Below are 17166 nucleotides of genomic sequence, written 5' to 3' on the forward strand. Positions count from 1 at the left end.
GCGTTACACCTGCAACATTCGCCGATATGATCATGTTAGTGCTTCATACTCCGAGCTAGGGTGGCTGCGGCCGGACAAACTGCGTGACTACCACAACTCTATGTCTACTTCACCGACTCCTCGTCGCGCAGGCACCCCAGTACCTCGCTTCAGAGATTAAAAACCTGTCATGCCATCACAGTCGAAACACGAGGTCACTCTTATTTGGTATCCTAACTGTGCCCACTCACAAAACAAAAATTTTTGCAAACTCCTTCTCAGTTGCCGCTGTCCGCCTCTGGAACAAACTGCCCCTTACCTTGCGCAAAATTCAATCTCCTGCTGCTTTTAAGAAGAAGTTGAAGCATTTCCTACTATCATCCTCATAAAGTTCTCCACAAAATTAATGTACAAGGTCAATCCTCTCATCTGTCAAATAGCAAAGCTAGCGTCTCCTATCTTGCTCCTGAGATGCCTTCCTCTTCATCTATCTCTATTAGCCACGCAATGTTAAAACCGAGACCAAACAAATATCGAAAACACCGGTTATTGAGAATTAAGATACCGGTATCGGTTCTAATCGGTAGCTGTTTCCCCTCTCTATCGTGCTTGACAATACGCAGATTTTAACGGAAATCGGTACACTTTTCTTTTTTGGGGGGCGGGGTCATCGGTGTTCTGACTGGTTTGATGCGGCCCCCCACGAATTCTTCTCCTGTGCTAACCTCTTCATCTCAGAGTAGCACTTGCAACCTACGTCCTCAATTATTTGTTGATGTATTCCAATCTCTGTCTTCCTCTACAGTTTTTCCCTTCTACAGCTCCCTCTAGTACCATGTCTTAAGAGATGTCCTATCATCCTGTCCCTTCTCCTATCAGTGTTTTCCACATATTCCTTTCCTCTCCGATTCTGTGCAGAACCTCCTCATTCCTTACCATATCAGTCCACCTAATTTTCAACATTCATCTGTAGCACCAGATATCAAATGCTTCGATTCTCTTCTGTTGCGGTTTTCCCACGGTCCATGTTTCACTACCATAAGATGCTGTACTCCGAACGTACATTATGCGTTATTTCTTCCTCGGGTTAAAGCGTGTATTTCACACCGGTAGAATTCTATTGGCCAGAAATCTCCTTTCCGTCATTGCAAGTCTACTTTCGATATCCTCCTTGCTCCGTTCGTCATTGGTTATTTTACTCACTATATAGCCGGATTCTTTCACTTCATTTACTTCGTAACCATCAATCCTAATGTTAAGTTTCTCGCTGTTCACATTTCTCCTACTTCTCATTACTTTCGTGTTTCTTCGATTTATTCTCAGACCATATTCTGTACTTATTAGGTTGTTCATTCCATTCAGCAAATCCTATAATTCTTCTTCACTTTCGCTCAAGACAGGAATTTCATCAGCGAATCGTATCATTGATATCCCTTCACGTTGAATTTTAATTCCTTTCCTGAATTTTTCGTTTACTTCCATCGTTGCTTCTTCGATGTACAGGTTGAACTGTAGGGTCGAAAGACTACATTCTTTTTTTGCACGCTTTTTGATCCGATCACTTCGTTCATGGTCGTCCACTCTTATTATTTCCTCTTGGCTCTTGTACATATTGTATGTTACCCGTCTCACCGTATAGTTTACCCCTATTTTTCTTAGAATTTCGAACATCTTGCATCATTGTACATTGTCGAATGCTTTTTCCAGGTCGACAAATCCTATGAACGTGTCTTGATTTTTCTTTAGTCTTGCTTCCATTAGCAACGTCAGAATTGCCTCCCTTGTGCCTTCACCTTTTCCCAAAACCAAACTGATCGTTATCTAGCACATCCGCAGTTTTCTTGAAGTTCTGTATATTATACTTGTCAGAAACTTGGATGCATGAGCTGTTAAGTTGATTGTGCGATAATTCTCGCACTTGTCAGCTCTTGCAGTCTTCGGAATTGTGTGGAAGATATTTTTCCTCAAGTCAGATGGTATGTCGCCAGACTCATACATTCTACACACCAACGAGAATAGTCGTTTTGTTGCCACTTCTCCCAATGATTTTAGCAATTGTGATGGAATGTTATCTATCGCTATTGCCTTATTTGAACTTAAGTCATCCAAAGCTCTTTTAAGTTCTGATTCTAATATTGTGGCCGGCTGCCGAGACAGAGCGGTTCTAGGCGCTTCAATCCGGAACCACGCTGCTGCTACGATCGCAGGTTCGAATCCTGCCTCTGGCATGGATGAGTGTCATGTTCTTAGGTTAGTTAAGTTTAAGTAGTTTTAAGTCTAGGGGACTGATGACCTCAGATGTCAAGTCCCAGAGTGCTTAGAACCATTTGAACAAGCCGGCCGCTGTGGTCTCGCGGATAAGGCGCTCAGTCCGGAACCGCGTGACTGCTACTGTCGCAGGTTCGAATCCTGCCTCGGGCATGGATGTGTGTGATGTCCTTAGGTTAGTTAGGTTTAAGTAGTTCTAAGTTCTAGGGGACTGATGACCACAGATGTTAAGTCCCATAGTGCTCAGAGCCATTGAACCATTGAGCCATTTGAACCATTTCCTAACACTGGATCCCCTATCTCTTCTAAATCGACTACTGTTTCTTCTTCTATCAGATCAGACAAATCGTCCCCCTCGTAGGGGCTTTCAAGGTATTCCTTCCATATATCCGCGCTCTCCTCTGCATTCAACAGTCGAATTCCCCTTGCTCTCTTGATGTTACCACCCTTGCTTTTAATTTCACAAAAGGTTGGTTTTACTTTCCTGTACGCTCAGTCTGTCCTTCCGACAATCATTTCTTTTTTGATTTCTTCACATTTTTCATGTCGTCATTTTGTCTTAGCTTCCCTGCACTTCCTATTTATTTCATTCAAAAATGTTCAAATGTGTTTGAAATCTTATGGGACTTAACTGCTAAGGTCATCAGTCTCCTAAGCTTCCACGCTACTTAACGTAAATTATCGTAAGGACAAGCACACACACCCATGCCTGAGAGAGGACTCGTACCTCCGCCGGGATCATCCGCACAGTCCATGACTGCAGCGCCCCAGACCGCTCGGCTAATCCCTCGTGGCCTTTATTTCATTCCTCAGCGATTTGTATGAGTCCTAAGTTTCCCAAGACATTTCTGTACTTCGTCCTTTATCGATCAACTGAAGTATTTCATCTGCTACCCATGATTTCCTCGGAGTTACCTTATTTGTAGCTACGTTTTTCTTTCCAACTCCTGTAATGGCCCTTTTTGCACATGTCCGTGCCTCTTCGATTGTTATGCCTACTGATCTATTCCTTATTGTTGTATCTACAGCCTTAGATAACTTCAAGCATGTCTCGTCATTCCTTAGTACTTCCGTAGCCCACTTCTTTGCGAATAGATTCTTCCTTACTAATATCTTAAACTTCAGCCTCCCCTTCATCACTACTATGTTGTGATCTGAGTGTATATCTGCCCCCGGATACGCCATACAACCCAGCACGTGATTTCCGAATCTGTGTCTGAGCATGATGTAATATAACTGAAATATTTCCATATCACCCTGTCTTTTCAAAGTATGCCTCCTCCTGTTGTAATTCTTGAACAGATTATTCGCTATTACTAACTGAAATTTATTACAGAACTCATTTATCTCTCTCCTCTGTCATTCCTTGTGCAAAACCCATATTCTCCTGTAACCTTTTCTTCTACACCTTCCCCTAAGTCTGCATTTCAGTCCCCCATAACTATTAGATTTTCATCCCTCTTTACATACTCTATTACCCTTTCAATATCCTCATACACTTTTTCTATCTCTTCATTTTCAGCTTGTGATGTCGCCGTGTATATCTCAAGTATCGTTGTCGGTGTTGGTTTGCTGTCGATTGTGATAAGAACAGCCCTACCACTGAACTGTTCACAGTAAAACACTCTCTGCCCTACCTTCCCATTCATAACGAATCTGTTGTGGTTGACACGAGAGCCAACACCGTGTTACTAGAGGAGGCCGAAAAGCACGCTATTTAGCTCACGCAGGCTGGCGTGAGGTCTGGAACAGGACAAGGAAATTAGAATTTAGAGAAACGGACGTAGCTGGTGGAATACTTAACTTTAATCCATTAATGATGAACGTCGGTCTTGACGGTACATGATTCACAATATCAATAGAAACTGATAATGGCGCCTTGGTAGGTCGTAGCAAATTACGTAGCTGAAGGCTATGCTAACTATCGTTTCGGCAAATGAGAGAGTATTTAGTCAGTGAACCATCGCTAGCAAAGTCGGCTGTACAACTGGGGAGAGTGCTAGGAAGTCTCTCTAGACCTGCCGTGTGCCGGCGCTCGGTCTGCAATCCCCGATAGTGGCGACGCGCGGGTCCGACGTATACTACCGGACCGCGGCCGATTTAAAGGCTACCACCTAGCAAGTGTGGTGTCTGGCTGTGACACCACAGAATCATAATCCAGTCATACCATTTTCTGCTGCTGTTGATATTTCGCTACACTCATCTGACCAGAAATCTTGGTCTTCTCTCCATTTCACTTTAGTGACCGCCTAGTATATCTAGATTGAGCCTTTGCATTTCCCTTTCCAGATTTTCTAGTTTCCCTACCACGTTCAAGCTTCTGACATTCCACACCCCGTCTCGTAGAACGTCATCCTTTCGTCAATTATTCAATCTTTTTCTCATGGACAGGTCCCTCTTGGCTGACACATCCGGAGATCCGAATGCAGGACTATTCCGGAATCTTTGCCAGTAGAGAGATCACCAAGGTACTTTTTCAATTATAGGCCACATGTCCTGTGGGTACAAGTTATGTGTCTTAATTGCAGTGGTTTCCATTGTCTTCTGCAGGCTCATTCCGTTGATCTTTGTTGATTCTTCTGCCTTCAGGGGCAGTTTCCCACCCCTAGGACAAGAGAGTGTCCTGTACCTCCGTCCGCTGATTATTAATCAAAATATAAAGCTTGGCGGGTTTAGAAAGCAGGACCGAGGACGTTTTCATTACTAAACACAGACGCAACCCATTCCTTTTTATCTCGAACTCATTTTGTTCGTTATTGTTCGTTCTATTCGTTCGGTTTGGACGGCCCATCACGCTTGTTCAAGTGATCGTTGATCCATTAACTCATTTTTCTTTATTATTTTTTTTTAAATTACAGAGGGCAGCTAAACCTCTGATTGAACACGCTGAGCTACCGTGCCGGCGTCCCTAGCCCACGGGTGCGCTATATACACTAACACCCATTAAATGAAAACTGAATAATCACTATATATTCGACAGAATTAACGAAAGTTTGACACCAATAAGAAGGAGGACACGCCCACTACAACGACAGAAACGAGGTACGCTTCCTTTGTGACCAGGTGATTCACTAGCAGTTTGCAGTTGACTTCTAGATTTTGTTTACTTAATGTTGCATCACTTCACTGACAAACCGAAGATAGACGAAGAACAGCATGCACTTCGTGCTTACAGTGATGAGCCAAAACATTATGGTTACTGCCCACCGCAAGACTGTATGCCGCCTGGCGGGTTTGCGGACATGTGACGCGGTAAGGAAAGTATACAGGGTGTTACAAAAAGGTACGGCCAAACTTTCAGGAAACATTCCTCACACACAAATAAAGAAAAGATGTTACGTGGACATGTGTCCGGAAACGCTGAATTTCCATGTTAGAGCTCATTTTAGTTTCGTCACTATGTACTGTACTACCTCGATTCACCGCCAGTTGGCCCAATTGAAGGAAGGTAATGTTGACTTCGGTGCTTGTGTTGACATGCGACTCATTGCTCTACAGTACTAGCATCAAGCACATCAGTACGTAGCATCAACAGGTTAGTGTTCATAACGAAATTAGTTTTGCAGTCAGTGCAATGTTTATAAATGCGGAGTTGGCAGATGCCCATTTGATGTATGGATTAGCACAGGGCAATAGCCGTGGCGCAGTACGTTTGTATCGAGATAGATTTCCAGAACGAAGGTGTCCCGACAGGAAGACGTTCGAAGCAATTGATCGGCGTCTTAGGGAGCACGAAACATTCCAGCGTATGACTCGCGACTGGGGAAGACCTAGAACGACGAGGACACCTGCAATGGACGAGGCAATTCTTCGTGCAGTTGACGAGAACTCTAATGTCAGCGTCAGCGAAGCTGTACAAGATAACGTTGACCACGTCACTGTATGGAGAGTGCTACGGGAGAACCAGTTGTTTCCGTTCCATGTACAGCGTGTGCAGGCACTATCAGCAGCTGATTGGCCTCCACGGGTACACTTCTGCGAATGGTTCATCCAACAGTGCGTCAATCCTCATTTCAGTGCAAACGTGATAAACGTGATAAAATTGTAAATTTCACAATCAAAATGTGTGGGCTGACGACAATCCGCACGCAATTGTGCAATCACGTTATCAACACAGATTTTCTGTGTACGTTTGGGCAGACATTGTTGGTGATGTCTTGATTGGGCCCCATGTTCTTCCACCTACGCTCAATGGAGCACGTTATCATGATTTCATACGGGATACTCTACCTGTGCTGCTAGAACATGTGCCTTTACAAGTACGACACAACATGTGGTTCATGCACGATGGAGCTCCTGCACATTTCAGTCGAAGTGTTCGTACGCTTCTCAACAACAGATTCGGTGACAGATGGATTGGTAGAGGCGGAACAATTCCATGGCCTCCACGCTCTCCTGACCTCAACCCTCTTGACTTTCATTTATGGGGGCATTTGAAAGCTCTTGTCTATCCAACCCCGGTACCAAATGTAGAGACTCTTCGTGCTCGTATTGTGGACGGCTGTGATACAATACGCCATTCTCCAGGGCTGCATAAGTGCATCATGGATTCCATGCGGCGGAGGGTGGATGCATGTATCCTCCTCGCTAACGGAGGACATTTTGAACATTTCCTGCAACAAAGTGTTTGAAGACACGCTGGTACGTTCTGTTGCTGTGTGTTTCCATTCCATGATTAATGTGATTTGAAGAGCAGTAATAAAATGAGATCTAACATGTAAAGTAAGCGTTTCCGGATACATGTCCACATAACATATTTTCTTTCTTTGTGTTTGAGGAATGTTTCCTGAAAGTTTGGCCGTACCTTTTTGTAACATCCTGTATAAGCGGAGAAGAGACGGCAAGGTGCAGCAAGTTGGCAAACGTGTTTATCCAGCACTTGGGACAGCACGTTCGTCTCCGGCCGCGACACGTTGGCCAGACTGCAAGCGTAAAACATCTTCGCAGCAAACGGATGAAGAACGATTATTGCACGCAACCTATGGAGCAAATGATCAAGCTATGGACAAAATCAGAACAGCCAAACTCAGGAATTACAGGAATAGTACTAGATCGTCTTGCCTGACCAAACTCAAGGCATCAGTGACATGAGGACTCATTCCATCGATGATTCAGACCTCAAATTTGGCCTCTGACAGAAGGCAGATTGTTGTGGAACGAGAACCTCGGCGACGGCGAAGCTGGCCGCCTGTTATTGAGCTGCTGTCGTCACCGCCTACGGAGAGCGGTTGCAGGTCGGGGAAACGACGAGTAAGGAAGACTGAGCGTCCACGTCTCATCAGAGACTTCGGCGATGGAGGTTCACCCGCTTTGTAAAGTGGGACGAATGGATATCTGTGGAAAATCTGACGACAGGGTGCAGCATTACTGCCGGAGCCGGTTGGAGAAAACTTTTCCACACAGGCGACACTTCATTTGGCGCCCCTTCCTCCGCCTCCAGTCTTTATATTAGCTGCCTTTCCTTCGGATCTTGGTAAGACCTTTTACTTTAAAAAAAAGTTACTATATTGACAATCCTCTGCGACAGAAATAAATTTCTAAATCTTATTCGAGTGCTACATTCAAATGAAGAAACAGTTCACTCTGTTCACTTCCTGAGATCTTTACATGCTTCTAGATAAAGCAACCCGAACTAGGCGTACTGTCCTAAGTTCAGTAGAAACGCGCTGTCTATTAAACTTAGTGGAAAGATTGGAAATAGAACATTTCTGTTATTCTTTTAATTTAATGATGAGAGTTTTTAAAGCTATAATTTACAGTGATTTAACTTTCCACTGGAAACAGTGCGACAGAAATACAAAACAACGTCTAATTTTATGTTGTCGTTTTAAGCATAAGGCACTGTTTGATTGCTTTTATGTTCAAATGGTTCAAATGGCTCTAAGCACTATGGGACTCAACATCTCAGGTCATCAGTCCCCTAGACTTAGAACTACTTAAACCTAACTAACCTAAGGACATCACACACATCCATGCCCGAGGCAGCATTCGAACCTGCGACCGTAGCAGCAGCGCGGTTCCAGACTGAAGCGCCTAGAACCGCTCGACCACAGCGGCCGACGCTTTTAAGTTAAACGTGAAAATAAGGATAAATTTTAGAAAATTTGACATGAAAATAGATAAAACGTTATAAATGTCAAAATTTACCCAATTGAAAAGTAAAACACAGATTTGTGTTCGATACAAAAAAGAAATATTCAACTAATAAAATCTTTTTTATAATTCCTACAGTGCTATTTGGTCGAGAACGTATGTTTTGAGACCGTGCCTGTGAACAGAATAAGAGTTAACTCTTGCAGATAAGAAAACAGCAAGCGTCCACTGTTAATAACGCTATTTATTTACACAAATGGCGCCTTTACTTGTTTCGAACCGACAGATTCATCGTGCGACAGCTGCTCACGTTTGGATGCACTTTCGTTTATGTTTACATTAACTTTCGGCTCTTTATTCCACCGTGTTGTGAAACTTCCTTGGGGTGGTGTTGCCACAGAAAATCTCGTAGTTGGATAAATGCCTTTTTCGTGAACAGTTTTAGCAATCAACTATGCTTTTAAGTAAATGGTAATTCTTTCTAAATGGTAGTTCCATTCTGACTTGCTAACCGACAAACATCATTTTCTACCAACGAACTTTATTTCTCTTATTCGAAAATGTGTGACAGAGGAAATGCGTCACGTGCTTGTTCTTTCAACGACCAACAACCAGGCAGGTGTTTGCAGAGCTTCAGATCTCAAGTCAGCTGGACAAAAATAGTGTATTAAAGTCAGTCCTCTTAAGTGGGTTATCTGCTCTCTTCATGCGTTCGACAGCAAAAAGGTCTACTTCGTGGTCAGAAACATGCAAGGGCACAAAGTATTCTTCATAACTATTCTGTGTGAACACATTAGGTGCCACTGAACACAGAAACCTCTAAAGCCGACAGTACACTGCCCACAGAAGACGCGTGATCTAGCGGCTGCTGCCAGGTCTCTAGACAGGACAGATGCGGCGCCGGCTGTACATGTTGGGGCACTTAAGGCAAGATAAAGAGCCCGGCGCTGGTATGTAGGATGTTCCCGAGCTTGCCCGTACCGCTGGAATGTTTGCCTCCTCTTTTAACCTTCAGTACAGACCTTCAGACTAGGCAATGGGCGATGACTGACTGACGTTATCCTCACCGTTCACGTCCTACTGACTGCGGCGGCCGTGCTACTATATGCAAATTTATTGCTGTGCCACCCCTGCATATCTGCGACAAGAATACTGTGTGTCAAATGCACAAAACAAGCGATCACTAGGTAGTTACGTATGGCAACCTTGCCCATAGCACGCTCGCAGGCACACTAAGCGAGCGAGGTGGCCGATTTGTGGGCTTTCATTCGCAAGACGCTCTTCAAATCCTCCTCTGACCAACCAGTTATAGGAGTTCCGCGCTTTCTCTAAATTGTTAAAGGCGGATTCCGGGACGGTTCCTCTGAAAAGGATCCGTTCTATTTCCTTCCAAATCCATACCTGTGCTCTAATGATATTGCCATAGACCGTATATTTAACGAAGAATAGTAAGCAGTCTCGTACATGAACACTAAGCTGTATCGTATTAGAATATCATGTGCTTCCGGTTTCTGAAACTTCCTGGCAGATTAAAGCTGCGATCGGACCGAGACTCGAACTCGGCACCTTCGCCTCTTGCAGGCAAATGCTCTACCGATTTTTCTTTTTTTTACCTCCAACTATGCTTCAAATTTTAATGAATATCTTTCACAAATTAAAGCAAAAATCCTGGTTAACACATAACATTTAAGGAATTTAAATTTCGGTAACAACCACTGAATTTTCATACCACAAATAATATTTTTGTAAACAGAACATTACTCTCGCATTACATATAGAAAGAAACCCACATCACAATGAAGAATCGTATTTCCAACTCCCCGGTGATTTGTCAACCTGGAATGTTTTCTAGTAAGTATATGGTATCCACTGATTCTTATCGTCCATTCATTCTTTCTTCGCATCGATAATTTAATTTCTCCCAACCTGGACATTCCAATCTAAGCGGGGCTCTTGAAACGCACTCCACAGGAAGTTATAGAAGTACTGTCGGTGGTCCGGATTGTTCACGATCTTTAGATGACGTCGCTTTTAAAAGGTCCAGAAGTCTATTACATTCTTTGGGTCATCTCTGAATAAAGAGAGCACTGAAGCCACGTTAGGGCATTCGTTCTGGTACGTGGGCAGTACGTCACGTCCATGAAGAATATAATCCCTGGTTCATTGTTGTGTTGTCCCATTCCAAGAAAGAAACGAACATTTGTGTCGCCAGATGCCACATTTCTGCCGAGGGGCCGCATATGAGGCGGTGTTCGTCATTGTCCACAGTTTGGCACTGAGGGCACAATGGTGAATCTGTCATATGATCCTGGATCGGATCGGATGACATTTTTACCATTAACTGTTAGATTCACATTGCATGTGTACCTGTGTATAAGGAAACATGACCTTCGATCGCTACACTACTTGCCAATTGATACGTGGATGCTTCCTCTCAATAGGATCGCTGTGCTGTTCGGTCGTTAGTATCCGACAGGTCTTACACGCCGTTGCGGGTCTGGTTTCCGGCAGAGCAGTCTGAACGCAGGTGTACTCTATATAAAAAACTGCGTATCTACTGGAATGACTGGGAAATGTGCTGAACCGCCACTGGCGCCATTCCAGAAACTGGTGCTAGTCTTCTATTAGATTCCTGTCAGACAAGTCTGATGTCGTCTCCACAGTTTTAACATTGTGCCGAGATACAGCGCCAGCACTCGGTCACGAACATGCGCAAGACCAAGTCCACCCCTACTAAGAGGGAGAGTAAGGGCGTCGTATCTTCTTCGAGCAGTAGACCTGCACTAATAAAGGAACCGAACGCCGCCAGTATTCGTCGTGCTATCGTCACCGCCATTGGGAGAACTTGAGCAAAATGCGGAATTCGTGACGCCAGATAGGTGTTAACACACGTGATCCGTTGGGTCATGTCTAATGTCCGTATTATGTTCCCTCTAAGGCTCGTCCGGCCTGGCTGTAGTAGTATCTTATAGTTGTATGCTCCTGTGTGACATATGTCGATGGTAAAAACAATACCTAGCCGTAAGAGTGCTACACATTCTTCCGTTACCCACCACCAATATTCATCGCTCTAGACTTGCCCATATTTATGCGGCTGCCAGTGGCCGTTCCATTTTTGCGTATCTAATCTAAAGCCACACTCATATCGTTTCCATTCCGTACTATCAGCACTAGGTCATCCACATATGACTTACACGTAAACGTGTATCCTCGCAAAGTCAGACATGTCAAGCGGTGACGTAGGCCGCAAAGTAACGGGCCGAGAGCCAGTGCATGTAACGTCGTTGATAAGGGACATCCTTGTCTGACCGATCTCGCTACGACGAGAGATTTTGTCGTATGTCCATTGGCGAGCACTTTGGAAGAGGCATTGGTGAGCAGCCGCATCACGACAGCGATAAATGGTCGTGGAAAACGCATGTGTGTCAGTACTTCTGCAAGATAGTTATGGCTTACTCTATAAAAGGCTTGATCATAATCTATTGACGCTAGAGCTGCACGGAGGTGGCACGTCTTTGCTAGGGCGATCAAATCGCAAGATTCAAGAAGCGCCGTCTGGATGTTGTTACCTCCGCCGAGCGAAGTTCTATCAAGTGAGACTACTTGTCGCAATACTCTTCGGACGAGTACTGCTGATAATCTGGTGAATATTTTAAAGTCGCAGTTAAGGAGCATCAGCGGTCGGTAGTCCCGTAGTTACCATCCTAGGGTTTCTGTATCGGGATAATCAGTCCCTCCACAAAAGCCGGCGGTAAGGGCACGTCAGGAAGCAGATAGTAGTCCTTCGTGGTGCTATTACATATCTAAACAACCTGTAGAATTCCAGAGGCACGCCATCTGGTCCCGACGATTTGTTCACGAATGGCCTCCACCACTTCCTCCTCCGTAATCTCCTCCATCAGTTGTGCTTCCGCCTCTGGTTCTAGTGCTGAAAATCGTATGTGTAACTTCGTTAACGGCCGCCATATCGGTATCCGTTGCGGTGTAAAGTTGAGTGTAATGCTCTACAAAGGCATTGCCTATTTCTTGTTGCGATCTTAGGTGTCTCCCATAATCCGTATCGGCTCTAGGGCTCTTCGTCGTCTTTTGTTTTCGTTGATGATGTGATAGATTGATGGGCGTTCTCCTGCAACCCGATCTAGTGCCCGCTCCCTGACCACTGTACCTTCGAGGTGGCGTCGCATGATGGATATAATTTTGGCCTTTGCTAATTTTACCGCCGCCTGCCGCTCCGGAGAAGGCATTTGTTAGGTGCATTCCCGTAGCACCGTGAAACAGAAGTCCATCGTCTGTCGTCGCCATACCGCCTGATCACGACCATATGTCATATTTGGACGGCGCAGCGCCGGTTTGGCGCAACCCATTCACCATGTTAGGGTCGTGGGATACGACCTAAGGCGTCGCTCGCAAGATCTCCAAACATCTTCAATGACGTCTCGACAAGCTGGGTCCCGCAGGGGGGCGACGTTCATTTTCCAAGGACCGTGGATACGCCACACTTGCTGCTGCCGGAGGGAGAGTCTACTTATTAATGCTGTATGGTCGGTATAGGCCTTAGGCCACAGTTCCGTTCCCAGGACGTCAGCGTTAAGATTGCCTGTAATATGTATTCGGTCGAGGCGGCTAGTGGAATGACATGTTGTATAGTCCGAGCACATGATCCCAAATGTCAACCAGATGGATATTCTGCACTAACATTCGTAAATGTGGGCGCGGGGTATATCAAGGAAATTGGTCTTTCGGTGTAAGTACACAATTAAAAATCGCCGCCTAGGCTTAATCGGACGTGTCGACCTTGAAAGAGCGGGCAATTTCGTCTGCGAAGAAGCGGGAACGCTCTCGCCTGTTGTCTGTACCGGCGGTTCATAGATATCGATGAGTCGTACGTCAAATACTGTCATTGGTAATCCCCGTGAAGACAGTAGGTACAGTACATATCTGTCGTGATGCCTTCTTCAGGAAGTATTGCTATGCCGCTGCCAATTCCGTAAGCATGTGTATGTGGTATACGTACCCGTATGTGACAGGAAATTCATCGATGTATGCTTCTTTAGCAGGGCGATGTCGATGTCCGCTGTTCGCAGCATGTCGTTGAGTAAGGACATCTCAATCTGCGAACGTATGTTATCGATATTGATACAGGCAAGTCGATATGCTTGTCTTCGCTCAGTCGCATGCATAGAGGCCATGGGAGCTTATGTCATCTGCTGTTGCACTGGCATGTTACGTGACCCCGTCCTGCCCGCCGTCGTTGGTTATAAATTCAGAGTGGGGCCGCTCCCGCCGGGTCGCCTGTTGCGACTGTCGGGGGTCTGCTTCACAATCATCAGCCCAGTCTCCTTCGGACAAGTTTTCCGTCGGCCGGGGCTCGCCAACCCCGTCTCTCTATGGGTCCTCTTCTACTACCTAGGAGTGGCAGTGGGCTGCTGGTTGCCGTGCGTTGTCAAGTTTTTCAGGTCGCTCTTGAGGTATGCTGCTGTCGAGACGGTGGTGTTCTGGATGAGGAGTCTCGGAGCCCTCTGTAAGGTGGCCGTCTTCCTCGGTCGCTTCTTGATCGTCGCCCTGTATACGTATTAAGGAGTCGTCCGAAGGGATTAGAAGTCGTTTCTTGCGCCGCTGCGGAGACCGTTGTGCATTTCCGTATCCGAATGTGGGCGAGAGTTTCTGTCGTAGTCTCCAGCCACCAGTTGTGAGATAAGACGACACATGTCTTGATAGCTCCATTCGTAGTTGTCACACATAATTAAATACCGGGTACGTGGTAAAGGTTGCCATTTTTCTGCTATATGACTAAGTACCCGACCAAAGGGTTGTAGCGCGTATACCATGATCTCAGCCGGAACCTCAATTCGTACCTCAAATACTCTGACAGTTCTCAATCCAAGCCGTGCATGATCAATAGCTAGAGCTCCGACACGGCCATCAGAATGTTTAAATATAAGTCCATCTTTATGGTCCGGTATGATCTTGTCACACACCGTGTCGTTCAAATGGCTCCGAGCACTATGGGACTTAACATCTGAGATCATCAGTCCCATAGAACTTAGAACTACTTCAACCTAACTATACCTAAGGACATCACACACATCCATGCCCTAGGCAGGGTTCGAACCTGCGACTGTAGCAGTCGCGCGGTTCCTGACTGCAGCGCCTAGAACCGCTAGGCCACCGCGGCCGGACACCGTGTCGTTGATCAGTTTGACGTAGACCACACTGCATGTGATAGAGCAGTGGATGCCAATCATATCTTGTGGTTCAATTTTAATGTCTTCACGTATAAATCGTTCTACTTAAAATGCCTTCGGTCGCGCAAATTCATTATTAAAGCTGATCTTGATAGTAGATTGTCGGTACGAATGAGCCATTCTATTTCAGTGCAAGCACAATCGAAGGCTAAAAAGAAGTAAACAATCGCGTGCGCGAAGCTCCGCGGCAGGGACATAAACAGACGTCCTAGCCGCCGACTGCGGAAAGCGGACTGGAGAGCTACCCAAGCACAACTCACAGCCACTCCCCATAGTTTTCCTTCTGCCAGTACCTCGTTTCCTACCTTCCAAATTTCGCAGCTCTCCTGCGAAAGTTGGGGGACTAGCACACCTAGAAGGAAGGATATCGCTTCGCGGAGACATGGCGTAGCCACAATCTGCAGAATGTCCCCAGAGCTAATTTTTTACTCTACAGCGGAGTAAGATTAAAACTGTGTACCCGACCGAGACTCAAAGTCGGCATCAGTTTTTTTCTCATGACCCTTCCCCACAGCCAGTATGACATCTCCCACGTTCCAACTTCACAGACCTCCAAACTTCATAAGAGTCGAGATCGAATCCCGGTCCGGCACATAGTTTTAATCTGCCAGGATGTTTCAAATCATCTCACACTTCACTGCAGAGGAAAGAATTCATTCTCGGCCTATTTTATGTCTGTCGATCGCTGTTTTTTTATTTTTTTAAAATCGATCGGTTTCATACCTTGTAGCTGAGCTTCATATCTATTAATGAATTAAGTACGTTGCAATTGGGTTCTAATCCTATGTTCACAAAGCTTAAAAAATTTTGTACTCTAATTACAACATAAAGTTGTACCACACGTCTTAGTTGTAGTGTCCTACTGTAACTACCAGTTCACTGTCACAGAGTAAAACCAGACTAGCATCATTCACTTATTATTTAATTGTACAATTTCCGTGTTTAGAATTAACATTTGTCTTCATACTCGTCAAACAATCTGATATAATACAGTAGTGGGTGACAGGTGATTTAAACGATTGGGTTGAATAAGCAGATCATCCTTCGTAATATTTATTAGAAAAGGAAATCAATTGTCCATAATAATTATCAGGTTGAATGGCATAATTAAAAACAATTAAATTAGGGGCCATCACCAATTTAAAAAATTTAAAAAAAGCAGAATCGAATCAAGCTTAACTTTCTTCGAATAACCCATCGAGTGGACTGATACATTACCTAACCGGCCACGACTCTTATGTCACATATCTATACAAAATGAAAAGACAGATGCCTGCCACAGTGTGGGCACATCAGAACACATATTTTGGGACTGCGCGCTCTATGGAGATGCAACGGGTAATGGACGTCAGGTATTGACGATGTTGGATCCCAAAGCAGCACTAAGGAGCGAGTCGACCTGGGGCATCTTGGATGATACTGCAGCCACAGTATCCAGGAAGGCCAAGGAAGACTTCACGAGGCATTCAACCATAAGTCATCGTGCTTCCGTCCAGACTAGAGAATATACTCTGCACATGGAAAGAAGATGACTGGCGTTGGTCTAAGTGATCATGGAAGCGAGCACTCACCGGACGAAATTCGCTGTGTGATGGCCAGTTCCCAAATTCTGGATCCTTGGCGCGTGTAGTTCTTCTCTAAACCGAGTGCAGCCAGTTCCGATGAAGTGCAGTACGCTCTGTGACTCGTTCCACTGTCTGTCGCTCTGTTACTAGATAGCGCCAGTGTCAGAGAAGCGCGAGGAAATAAGAGTCAAACGGGGTTGAAAATACGTGCAGCCAGCTTTCCGTAGTCTGGTGACAGTGAGCCAGGGGGACGCTGACGCCGGACGCTACGATCAGCTGTGGCTCGTGCAGTCAGCCAGCAGCAGGCCGCGCTGTCGGCACGGTTCGCCTCCGACGTCACCGTAGCCCGCTGCACACCCCTACGAAACTTGCCGCAGGGCCCCCAAGAATACATTCACTATTACGGGAAAACCTCTCTCGGAAAAACTACAGTCGCGAAGTAGTCTTTATTGCTTAACGTGTCAGATTACATCTTTGACTATCCGCGCAGAAACTTGCGCCGCATTCCGACCACTTCTTCCCACCACAAACGTGAAAGTAAGCGGAGCGTCCGCCGAACACGTCCGTACGCCACGCCATTCCGGAGATGGAATAGGGTCGTTCACGCCACATGGACCGGCCGATGTTCCCGCCAAAGACATGTCCGAACAGCAGACTTCGAGGAAATAGTGACGGATCGTGTAGCCGACCACCCTACAATAAGCACCCTTCAACTTGGCCGTGAAACGCACACTTCCAAGGATACAGTGTGGAGAGTATTGGTGGAGCAGGTATTTCACCTTTATCATTAAGAATTTGTGCAAGCATTGGGACCAACGGATTCTGAGCCCCGTGTTCACTTCTGTCAATACATTATCCACCGCAGTGCTGTAGTGCCGAACTTTGTAAGGTTTGTATTGTTCACGGCAAGGCCTCATTCATCCGTGATGGCGTTTTCAACAGCCATGTCTGGAGTGAGGATAACGCCCATGCCCCCACACCAGTGGACACCAGCAGCAATTCTCTGTCAGAGTATT

Source organism: Schistocerca gregaria, chromosome 1 (assembly GCF_023897955.1).
Source record: "Schistocerca gregaria isolate iqSchGreg1 chromosome 1, iqSchGreg1.2, whole genome shotgun sequence".
Taxonomy (NCBI): Eukaryota; Metazoa; Arthropoda; class Insecta; order Orthoptera; family Acrididae; genus Schistocerca; species Schistocerca gregaria.